This window comes from Delphinus delphis, chromosome 21, assembly GCF_949987515.2.
Source record: "Delphinus delphis chromosome 21, mDelDel1.2, whole genome shotgun sequence".
Taxonomy (NCBI): domain Eukaryota; kingdom Metazoa; phylum Chordata; class Mammalia; order Artiodactyla; family Delphinidae; genus Delphinus; species Delphinus delphis.
In genome coordinates this window covers 14,431,894-14,444,361 of record NC_082703.1, presented here as the reverse complement: position 1 = coordinate 14,444,361, position 12,468 = coordinate 14,431,894, and the positions used below count along the sequence as shown (strand labels likewise).

General features: G+C 42.9%; 1 pseudogene; it reads right to left on the bottom strand.

The window, feature by feature from the left end:
• Positions 1 to 203: 203 nt before the first annotated feature.
• The window catches only part of LOC132417737 (alpha-ketoglutarate-dependent dioxygenase alkB homolog 4-like), a 71,102-nt pseudogene continuing 58,837 nt past the window's right edge, over positions 204 to 12,468 (bottom strand).

Here is a 12,468-nt window from a genome sequence, read left to right as displayed (position 1 = left end):
ACCTGGGCTTCCTTTGAGGGAAGGAGGGAGATCTGCAGGCTTCCTGGATCCTACTCTAGTCCTTGAAGCCTCTGGCCTGGACAGACACGCCCATGGCTCCCTGAAGGTGGCGCACACGCGGCCCCATGGGACCGCGGCAGAGGGCGTGCCGCCCCGGGTCCAGGTCCGTGCGGCTCTTGGGTGCCCAGCAGAGACCAACGGGGTTAGGGGACAGCCGCCTCCACCTGCTGGCCCAGTACAGAACTACTGGGGCCGTCGCACCTTCCACCAAGGCCACGGGGAAGCTGGATGGGGCTAGGACAAGGAGGCTCACCAGCCCTCCCCACGCCAGGCGTGGTCCCCGGTGGGGTCTGCGGCTGAACTCCACTCGTGGCAGTGGTCCAGCGTCCACTGCTAGACGCGCCGGAAGTCCTCCCAGATGGGGAAGAGGCCAGTTCTCCGCACCACCGGCCGGCTGAAGCTGGGGGGGCCTCTGAAGCCAGCAGTCCTTAGCTTCTGTTTCTGAAAGCTGCCTTTGGGTCCATAGTCCTGCCTGCTCCGTCCAGGCTGCGAGAGCTACCGGGGCTCGTGGTCCAGCAGCTGCGCCATCTCGGCCTCCTTCCCCCTGGTCACGAGGTCCTCTAGCAACGTTGCACTGGGAAGCGGCTGGCTCAGTCTTAAGAGTCAGACTCCTTGGCCCCCACGGCCCAGCCAGCGTCTGAGCAGTAGACGAGAGGTCGTGCTTCGTGTGGGTAGCGGTGCCAGGACGGGGCCGCCTCCCTGCTGCTGCTGGACCAGACAGGTCCGGATGCCCATGCACAGCATTCCTGAAGGCCCTTCAGGGCCGCCACCGCAGCAGCCAGGATGACACTGTGAGGGCGCCACTGCAGACAGAGGAAGGAGTAAGTACAAAACCCTAAGGGGAGATGAGATTGGTGTGTGCAGGTATGAAAAAGGAGGCCAATGAGGCCAGAGTTTAGGGATTAAAGAGAATAGCAGAAGCAAAGGACAGAGTATTAGGCAGGGACCAGATTACATAATATTTTATAGGCCACAGTAAGGACCCTGGATTTTCTGTGAGTTGGTTTGGGAAGCTGTTGGAGAGTTTAAAGCAAGGGAGGCATATGCTCCCAGTGGCTCCCTGCTGTGTGGAGAATGAGAGAGAGTACTATTTTCACAGTTAGATCTTTGGTTCCAACAATACTTATTAGCATCTACCATGTGCCCAGAACCGTTACAGGTATTTGGAATACTTGTATCGACTCCTTTTACACTTACAGTTTGGTAGGAAAGACAGATACGTCTGCAAATGTGTTATGTGTATGATCAGTGTTCCAGGGTGGGCTGTGCTGACTGGGGAGTATATGGCCACTGTGAAGTAAACGAAGAATGAAAACTAAATGGAGAATTGATAGAGACTAGGACTGGACCGGCGAAAAAAATGGGTGTGGGCAGTGGTCCAGGTAGACTGATCAACGTGGGATCAGAGAACCACAGGGAATTTTGTATTGCTTATGGTGTGGCCAGAAGGAAGGTGGGTAAGGGGAGAAGTAGGTCTAGATGAGGCTGAGGTGGTAGGTGGGTGTCAAATCACAAAGGCACGAGAAAGAGCTAGGACTTTATCCAATGGAAAGCATCCCTTATCAAACACTCATTTCAACCAGATTTTTTCATACATGACAGATCACAAAAGGCTGCCTCACTTTAGACCTAACCAATGTTATTCCTGCACTCAAAAGTTTATAACAAAATATCCATGGCCAGAAAAAAAATTCAGTCTGGTATCAAAATAGCTTTAATTAGATGAAATCAATCAATATGCTATTTGTTGAACTTTTACTATGTATACAACATATAAATACTAAAATCTTATGCCTGTTGATTTTAAATCTCTGGGTGGTTGATAGGTATTAGGAAAAAATTATTTACGTATTTTAGACTTTTAAATTCAAAGTATAACGCACATATAGGAAAGTGTACAGGATTCTGGACAAGATGGTGGAGCAGAAGGACTTGAGCTCACCTCCTCTCACGAAAACACCAAAATCACAACTAACTGCTGAACAAACATTGATAAAAAAGACTGGAACCTACCAAAAAAGATATTCACATCCAAAGACAAAGAAGAAGCCACAACAAAATGGTAGGAGCAGCACTTTCACAATATAAACAAATCCCATACCCACCAGGTGGGCGACCCACAGACTGGAAAATAATTATATGGCAGAAGTTCTCCCACAGGAGTGAGAGTTCTGAGCCGAACATCAGGCTCCCCAGACTGAGGGTCTGGCATTGGGAGAAGGAGCCCCCAGAGCACTTGACTTTGAAGGCCGGCAAGGCTTGAATGCAGGGGCGCCACGGGACTGGGGAACAGATTCCACCCTTGCAGAGCACACACAGGGTTTCACATGCACTGGGACCCAGCACAAAACAGTGACTCCACAGAAGCCTGGGCTAGATCTACATGTGGGTCTTGGAGACTCTCCTGGGGAGGTAAGGGTTCGCTATGACTCACTGTGGAGGCAAGGACACTGGTGGTATAGGCCCTAGGGAACACTTATCAGTGTGAGGTCTCCCAGAGGTCACCATTTTGGCACCGAGACCTGGCCTCACCCAACAGCCGGCAGACTCCAGTGCTGGGACACCTCAGGCCAAACAACCAGCAGGGGCAGGGAGAGAAAACAGCCCCACCCATCAGCAGACAGGCTGCCTAAAGTCTTCCTGAGCTCACAGCCACCTCTAAATACAGGCCTTGACATGGTCCTGCCCACCAGAGGGACAGGCCCAGCTCCACCCACCAGTGGGCAGGCACCAGTCCCTTTCACTAGGAATCCTGCACAAGGCCCTGGACCAACCTCACCCACAAGGGGGCAGACACCAGAAGCAAGAGGAAGTATGATCCTGCACCCTGTGAAAAGGAGACCACAAACACGGAAAGTCAGACAAAATGAGACAGCAGAAAAGTATCTGCTGTCTTGTTCCAGGTGAAGGAACAAGATAAAAACCCAGAAGAACAACTAAATGAAGTGGAGATAGGCAATCTGCCTGAAAAAGAATTCAGAGTAATGACAGTAAAGAGAATCCAAGATCTCAGGAAAAGAATGGAGGCACAGACAGAGAAGATACAAGAAATGTTTAACAGGGGGAAGAGTCAAGATGGTGGAAAAGGAGGACATGGAGTTCACCTCTCCCCACAAGTACATCAAGAATACATCCACAGGGCTTCCCTGGTGGCGCAGTGGTTGAGAGTCTGCCTGCCGATGCAGGAGACGTGGGTTCGTGCCCCGGTCTGGGAGGATCCCACATGCTGCAGACCGGCTGGGCCCGTGAGCCATGGCCGCTGAGCCTGCACGTCCGGAGCCTGTGCTCCGCAACGGGAGAGACCACAACAGTGAGAGGCCCGCGTACCGCAAAAAAAAAAAAAAGACTACATCTACAAATGGAACAAGTCTCACAGACCACCTGCTGAACACTAGCAAAAGACCTTAGAAACCTAAAAGGACAAGAAAAATCCCCACACAGCCGGGCAGCATGGGAACGGACCTGCACCCCTGGTGGGGAGCTGAAGAACAGATGAGACTCCCATACCCGGGGAAAGCCTCCCTCACCAGCAGAGAGATCAGCTGGGACAGACAGCTGGGACACAATACAAGCAAACCGAATCCAACAATACATTAAAAGGATCATACACCATGATCAAGTGAGATTTGTCCCAGGGATGCAAGGATTCTTCAATATCCACAAATCAATCAGTGTGATACACCACATCAACGAAAGACAAAAACCACATGATCATCTCGAAAGATGCAGAAAAAGCTTCTCAAAAAATTCAACAACACTTACGATAAAAACTCTCCAGAAAGTGGGCACAGAGGGAACCTACCTCAACAAATAAGGGCCACATACGACAAACCCACTGCAAACATCATTCTCAATTGTGAAAAACTGAAAGCATTTCCTCTAAGATCAGGAATGAGACAAGGATGTCCACTCTCACCACTTTTATTCAACATAGTTTTGGAACTCCTAGCCATGGCAATCAGAGAAGAAAAAGAAAAAAAAGGAATCCAAATTGGAAAAGAAGAAGTAAAACTGTCTCTGTTTGCAGGTCACATGATACTATACATAGAAAATCCTGAAGATGCTACCAGAAAACTACCAAATTCATTGATGAGCTATAGTAAAACTGGAGGATACAAAATTAATACACAGAAATCTCTTGCATTCCTATACACTAAGAACAAAAGATCAGAAAGAGAAATTAAGGAAACAATCACATTTATCATCCCATCAAAAAGAATAAAATACCTGGGAATAAACGTACCTAAGGAGGCAAAATACCTGTACTCAGAAGACTATAAGACACTGATGAAAGAAATAAACGATGACAAACAGATGGAGAAATATACCATGTTACTGGACTGGAAGAATCAATATTATCAAAATGACTATACTACCCAAAGCTATCTACAGAGTCAATGCAATTCCTATCAAATTGCCAATGGCATTTTTCACAGAGTTAAAACAAAACATTTTTACAATCTGTATGGAAACACAAAAGGCCCCAAATAGCCAAAGCAATCCTGAGAAAGAAAAACAGAGCTGGAGGAATCAATTCCCTGGCTTCAGATTATACTACAAAGCTACAGTAATCAAAACAGTACGGTACTGGAGCTAAAACAGAAATATAGATGAATGGAACAGGATAGAAAGCCCAGAAATAAAACCACACACCTATGGTCAATTAATCTATGACAAAGGAGACAAGACTACACAATGGAGAAAAGACAGTCTCTTCAATAAGTGGTGCTGGGAAAACTGGACAGCTACATGTAAAAGAATGAAATTAGAACATACTCTAATACCATACACAAAAATAAACTCAAAATGGATTAAAGACGTAAATGTAAGTCCAGATACTATAAAACTCTTGGAAGAAAACACAGGAAAAACAATCTTTTACATAAATCTCAGCAGTATCTTTTTGGATCCACCTCCTCAAGTAATGAAGATAAAAATAAACAAATGGGACCTAATTAAACTTAAAAGCTTTTGCTCAGCAAAGAAAACCATAAACAAAATGAAAAGACAACCCTTAGAGTGGGAGAAAATATTTGCAAATGAAGTAACTGACAAGGGATTAATCTCCAAAATATACAAACAGCTCATGCAGCTCAATATCAAAAAAACAAACGACCCAGTCAAAAACTGGGCAGATCTCAATAGACGTTTCTCCAAAGAAGACATGCAAATGACGAAAAAGCACATGAGAAGATGCTCAACATCAATAATTATTAGAGAAATGCAAATTAAAACTACAATGAGGTATCACCTCACACCAGTCAGAACGGCCTCATCAAAAAATCTACAAACAATAAATGCTGGAGAGGGTGTGGAGAAAAGGGAACCCTCCTACACTGTTGGTGGGAATGTAAATTGATACAGCCACTACGGAGAACAGTATGCAGGTTCATAAAATAACTAAAAACAGAGCTACCATATGATCCAGCAATCCCACTCCTGGGCATATATTCGGAGAAGACCAGAATTCAAAAAGATACATGCACCCCAATGTTCATTGCAGCACTATTTACAATAGCCAGGACATGGAAGCAACGTAAACATCCATCAACAGAGGAATGGATAAAGAAAATGTGGTCCATATATACAATGGAATATTACTCAGCCATAAAAAAGAACAAAATAATGCCATTTGTAGCAACATGGATGGACCTAGAGATCGTTATACTGAGTGAAGTCAGAGAAAGACAAATATCACAATATCACTTATATGTGGAATCTAAAAAAAAGGGGGTACAAATGAACTTATCTACAAAACAGAAATAAAGTTACAGATGTAGAAAATAAACTTATTGTTACCGGGGGAAAAGGGGAGAAGGATAAATTGGGAGACTAAGACTGACAATATAAACACTACTATATATAAAACAGGTAAATAATAAGGACATACTGTATAGCACAGGGAACTCTACTCAATACTCTGTAATGGCCTATATGGGAAAAGAATCTAAAAAATAGTGGATATACGTATATGTGTAACTGATTCACTTTGCTGTACACCTGAAACTAACACAACAGTGTAAATCAACTATATTCCAATAAAAATTTTTTTAAAAAGATACAGGCACCCAAGTGTCCACTGCAGCACTATTTACAATAGCCAAGACATGGAAGCAACCTAAATTTCCATCAACAGAGAAATGGATAAAGAAGATGTGGTACATATATACAATGGGATATTTCTCAGCCATAAAGAAGAATGAAATAATGCCACTTGTAGCAACATGGATGGAGAAAGACAAATATCATGACATCACTTATATGTGGAATCTAAAAAAAAAGATACAAATGAACTTACAAAACAGAAACAGACTCATAGACTTCAAAAACAAATTTATGGTTACCAAAGGGGAAAGGTTGGAGGTGGGTAGGAATAAATTAGGAATTTGCGATTAACATATATACACACTACTATGTATAAAATAAGACAATCAACAAGGACCTACTGTACAGCACAGGGAACTCTATTTGATACTCTGCAATAACCTATATGGAAAAAGAATCTGAAAAAGAATGGATATATGTATATGTATAAATGAATCACTTAGCTGTACGCCTGAAACTAATACAACATTGTAAATCAACTATACTCCAATATAAAATAAAAACAGAAAGAGAAGTGTACAAAGGATAAATGTACAGCTTTAATGAACTATCACAAAATGAAGATATCTGGGTAAAGCAGTAGAACACAACTAGTACCCAGAAATCCCTCCATTCTCCTTCCAAATTACTACCCTCACCTCCTCCCCAAATGTAACTACTACCTTGACTTCTAAAACCACTGATTAATTCTGCCTGTTTTTTAATTTATATAAATGGAATCACATGATATATATTTTGTGCTTGTCTTATTTCAATCAATATTATATCTTATTCATTTTCCTTGTTGTATAGTATTCCATTTTATGAGCTTACCACAATTTTTAAATTTGTTCTAGTGTTGATAGACGTGAATTATTTCCAGTTATTTTGCTATTATGATTCATACATTTGTGTATGTGTCTTAAGACACAGACACACATTAGGGAGGTTAAAAAAGGGTGTGAGGCTAAGTGTGCTGGAATCACTCTCAAGTGCTGTGAAAAGCCAAGAATTGGTTGGCCCTGAATTTTGTGTCATTATGATGTATTAAATTGATAGAATATTGTTTTGCAATGTAACCCAGAGTTAGGAAGGAATCAAATGTTTTTCAGTTATCCTGCAGGGGAGGTAAAGTCTGAGATATGTCTGACTTTTTACCTGCATGGGGTCAACCTACAATTTGGAGTGAAGTGAATATGCATACACCATGCACATTTTTTATTTATTTATTTTTGGCTGCAGTGGGTCTTCATTGCTGTGCACGGGCTTTCTCTAGTTGTGGTGAGCAAGGGCTACTTTTCATTGCAGTGTGCGGGCTTCTCATTGCGGTGGCTTCTCTTGTTATGGAGCATGGGCTCTAGGCAGGCAGGCTTCAGTAGTTGTGGCCAACGGGCTCTAGAGCACAGGCTCAATAGTTGTACATGGGCTTAGTTTCTCCACGGCATTTGGGATCTTCCCGGACCAGGGCTCTAACCCATGTCCCTTGCATTGGCAGGTGGATTCTTAACAACTGCACTACCAGGGAAGTCCCACTCTGCACTTTTTGATTGTTAACCTAATGCCTACAATCTTAACTATAACTTTAGAATTTAGATATGAGGATCTTCAGAATGAAATCAGAATGTCATCTTAATTGAGGAGAAAACAGAATTTCTTACCAAGGTAAAATTTTCTGATCTGTTTATAAAAACGTGTCAAGAAACACCTATACTCCATTTCTGCATGAGATAATCTGGTGATTTGTTAAATATCCTGAATTTCTAAAAATTACTGTCTAGATTGTTACTCAAATCTCTTTCCCTGCAGAGACACACAAGCGTCACCTGGTGGCCAGGAAGATCAACTCCAGTCTGAGATGTCATGCTTTTCGAAGTCTCATTCTAGCCTATTTTCCTGCACAGTCCTATGGGGGGATGGAGGAAACAGGGGCACTTGCTAGTAAATATCAAGGCTCACACCTTTCCTGCCTCACACTGGTTACCAGAAAGACTTGCAAATGTAGTAAAGAGTATTGCCCAAACCTAGAAAACGAGGGTTAGACTGACTGCTCACCACATGGTGATTTAGATAATTGTTTTGACGGCTTGTTTTAATGTAATTACACATATATAACACATTTCTATAAAAAAATTAAGTAATACAGACATATAATAAGCAACAAAATTTCCTCCCCATTCCTTCCTAGCATTCCCGTTTTCCAACCCCATATGGGCTCTGGTCACTGTCTGGACATGTTTTTAGATAGAAAAGGCTTGCTGGAGGTCTCTTCATACTAAATTAGTAGAAAGTTGGGGGGAAAAACCAATGTAGCAGGAAGCTCCATCTGCCACATCTCCTCAGTTGTAGAAATAAGTCTCAGTTAAGAGATCTAGGGGGAGGAGTCAAGATGGCGGTGTGGGAAGATGCGGGTCTTCCCACAACTAGGGCACCTGCTGGCTGCTGGTGGGGGACCCTGATGCCCAAGGAGACGGGAGGGAACCCCCAAGTGAACCAGCAGGACGTGCGGGGAAGAGGAGGGAGAAGTGGAGGCCGGACAGGATTGGCACCCCTGAGGCCAAGGAGATCAGGAGAAGTAGGCAGGAGGAGCAGAGGGTGACTGCCCCGCCCACTCGGGTACAGGGAGCCTGCTGAGCTCCCAGGCCGGTCCCCTGCTCTCCAAAGCCCCCTCCAGGCCGTGTGGGTCCTTGGGGACATAGGAGGGAGGCTGAGGGGAGAACAGGAGAGGCAGGTGCGAGGGGCCCTCCGGGACCGGAGGAGCAGCAGAGGAGCGGAGAGCATTTGCTCTGCCCACTCGAGCCCAGGAAGCCTGCAGGGCTCCCAAGTGAGGTCCCCTGCCCTCTGAGACCAGGGGTGGGGCCACGCCTGGGCCCCTTCTGTTCCTTGAGCCTAAGCCCCACCCCCCACAGCCCCCAGGGCCTTTTCCAGCCCTGTGGGTCCTGAGCATAGGCCCCGCCCACTGCCCAAACCACACCCTTGCTTAGGCCCTGCCCTCCACAGCCAAGGCCTTCCCCCCCCGACCCCCACCCCGCTTTTCTTTTCTCTTTTCCCTCCTCCTCTTTTTTTTTTTTTTTTACTATTGTGGTACTGTTGTACCTTCCAGTTGTTGATTCATCTATATTTTTATTTTTATATTCTTTCTAACATATCTGTTATTTTCCTAGTCTAACTTTATTTTTTACTTTGTTATTGTTCTCTGTTTTTGTTTTTTTTTTGCCACCCCATGCAGCTTGTGGGATCTTGGTTCATGAGCCAGGGGTCGGGCCGAAGCTCCTGTGGTAGGAGCTCTGTGCCGTGACCACTGGACTAACAGAGGACCTCAGACCCCAGGGAATATTCATCGGAATGAGGTCTCACAGAGGTCCTCATCTCAGCATGAAGACCCAGCTCTACCCAACAGCCAACACGCTCCAGTGTTGGAAACCTCAGGCCAAACAACCAGTAAGACAGGGACACAATTAAATAAATAAATAAGACAGCAAATATGTCACAGATGAAGGAGCAAGGTAAAAACTTACAAGACCAAATAAATGAAGAGGAAATAGGCAAACTACCTGAAAAAGAATTCAGAGTAAAGATAGTAAAGATGATCCAGAATATTGGAAATAGAATGGAGGCACGGATTGACAAAATACAAGAAATGTTTAACAAAGATCTAGAAGAACTAAAGAACAAACAAACAGAGATGAACAACACAATAGCTGCAATGAAAAATACACTAGAAGAAATCAATAACAGAATAACTGAAGCAGAAGACCGAATAAGTGAGCTGGAAGACGAAATGGTGGAAATAACTGCCAAGGAGCAGAGTAAAGAAAAAAGAATGAAAAGAATTGAAGACAATCTCAGAGACCTCGGGGACAACACTAAATGCACCAGCACTCGAATTATAGGGGTCCCAGAAGAAGAAGAGGAAAAGAAAGGGTCTGAGAAAATATTTGAAGAGATTAGAGTCGAAAACTTCCCTAACATGGGAAAGGAAATAGTCACCCAAGTCCAGGGAGCATAGAGAGTCCCATACAGGATAAACCCTAGGAGAAACACACCAAGACACAGTTTAATCAAACTAACAAAATTTAAATTTAAAGAAAAAATATTAAAAGCAACAAGGGAAAAACAAAAAATAACATACAAAGGAGTCCCCATAAGGTTATCAGCTGATTTTTCGGAGGAAACTCTGCGAGCCAGAAAGGAGTGGCAGGATATACTTAAAGTGATGAAAGAGAAAAACCTACAACCAAGATAACTCTACCCAGCAAGGATCTCATTCAGATTCGACAGAGAAATTAAAACCTTTACAGACAAGCAAAAGCTAAGAGAATTCAGCACCACCAAACCAGCTTTACAACAAATGCTAAAGAAACTTCTCTAGTTGGGAAACACAAGAGAAGAAAAAGACCCACAAAAACAAACCCAAAACAATTAAAAAAATGGTAACAGGAACATACATATCGATAATAACCTTGAATGTAAATGGATTAAATGCCCCAACCAAAAGACACAGACTGGCTGAATGGATATAAAAACAAGACCCATGTATATGCTGTCTACAAGAGACCCACTTCAGACCTAGGGACACATACAGAATGAAGGTGAAGGGATGGAAAAAGTTATTCCATGAAAATGGACAGCAAAAGAAAGCTGGAGTAGCAATACTCATATCTAATCAAATAGACTTTAAAATAAAGACTGTTACAGGAGATAAGGAGGGACACCACATAAAGATCACAAGATCAATCCAAGAAGAAGATATAACAATTATAAATGTTTACGCACCCAACCCAGGAGCACCTCAACACGTAAGGCAAATGCTAACAACCATGAAAGGAGAAATCGACAGTAACACAACAGTAGGGGACTTTAACATGCCACTTACACCAATGGACAGATCATCCAAACAGAAAATAAATAAGGAAACATAAGCTTTAAATGACACAACAGAACAGATAGATTTAATTGATATTTATAGAACATTCCACTCAAAAGTGGCAGAATACACTTTCAAGTGCACACAGAACATTCTCCAGGATAGATCACATCTTGGGTCACAAATCAAGCCTCAGAAAATTTAAAAAAATTGAAATCATACCAAGCATCTTTTCTGACCACAACGCTATGAGACTGGATATCAACTACAGGAAAAAGAACTGTAAAAAACACAAAAACATGGAGGCTAAACAGTGTGCTACTAAATAACCGAGAGATCAATGAAGAAATCAAAGAGGATATTAAAAAATACACAGAAACAAATGACAATGAAAACACGACGACCCAAAACCTATGGGATGCAGCAAAAGCAGTTCTAAGAGTGAAGTTGAGAGCAATCCAATCTCACCTCAAGAAACAAGAAAAATCTCAAACAATCTAACCTTACACTTAAAACAGCTAGAGAAAAAAGAACAAAGAAAACCCAAAGTCAGTAGAAGGAAAGAAATCATAAAGATCAGAGCAGAAATAAATGAAATAGAAACAAAGAAAACAGAGAAATAGCAAAACAAAGAAAATAGCAAAGATCAAAAAAACTAAAAGCTGGTTCTTTGAGAAGATAAACAAAACTGATAAACCCTTAGCCAGACTCATCAAGAAAAAAGGGAGAGGATGCAAATCAATAAAGTTAGAAATGAAAAAGGAGAAATCAGAACCAACATGGTAGAAATACAAAGGGTTATAAGAGACTACTACAAACAACTATATGCCAATAAAATGGACAACCACAAAGAAATGGACAAATTCTTGGAAAGGTACAATTTTACAAGACTGAACCAGGAAGAATTAGAAAATATAAACAGACCTATCACAAGTAATGAAATTGAAACCGTAATTAAAAATCTTCCAACAGGGGCTTCCCTGGTGGCGCAGTGGTTGAGAGTCCACCTGCCGATACAGGGGACACGGGTTTGTGTCCGGGAAGATGCCACATGCTGCGGAGCAGCTGGGCCCGTGAGCCTGTGCTCCACAACAGGAGAGGCCACAACAGTGAGAGACCCGTGTACCACCAAAAAAAAAAAAATCTTCCAACAAACAAAAGTCCAGGACCAGATGGCTTCACAGGTGAATTCTATCAAACATTTAGAGAAGAGCTAACACCGATTCTTCTCAAACTCTTCCAAAAAACTGCAGAGGGTGAAACACTCCCAAATTCATTCTACAAAGCCACCATCACCCTGATACCAAAACCAGAAAAAGATATCACAATAAAAGAAAATTATGGACCAATATCACTGATGAACATAGATGCAAAACTCCTCAACAAAATACTAGCAAACAGAATCCAACAACCCATTAAAGGGATCATACACCATGGTCAAGTGTGATTTATCCCAGGGA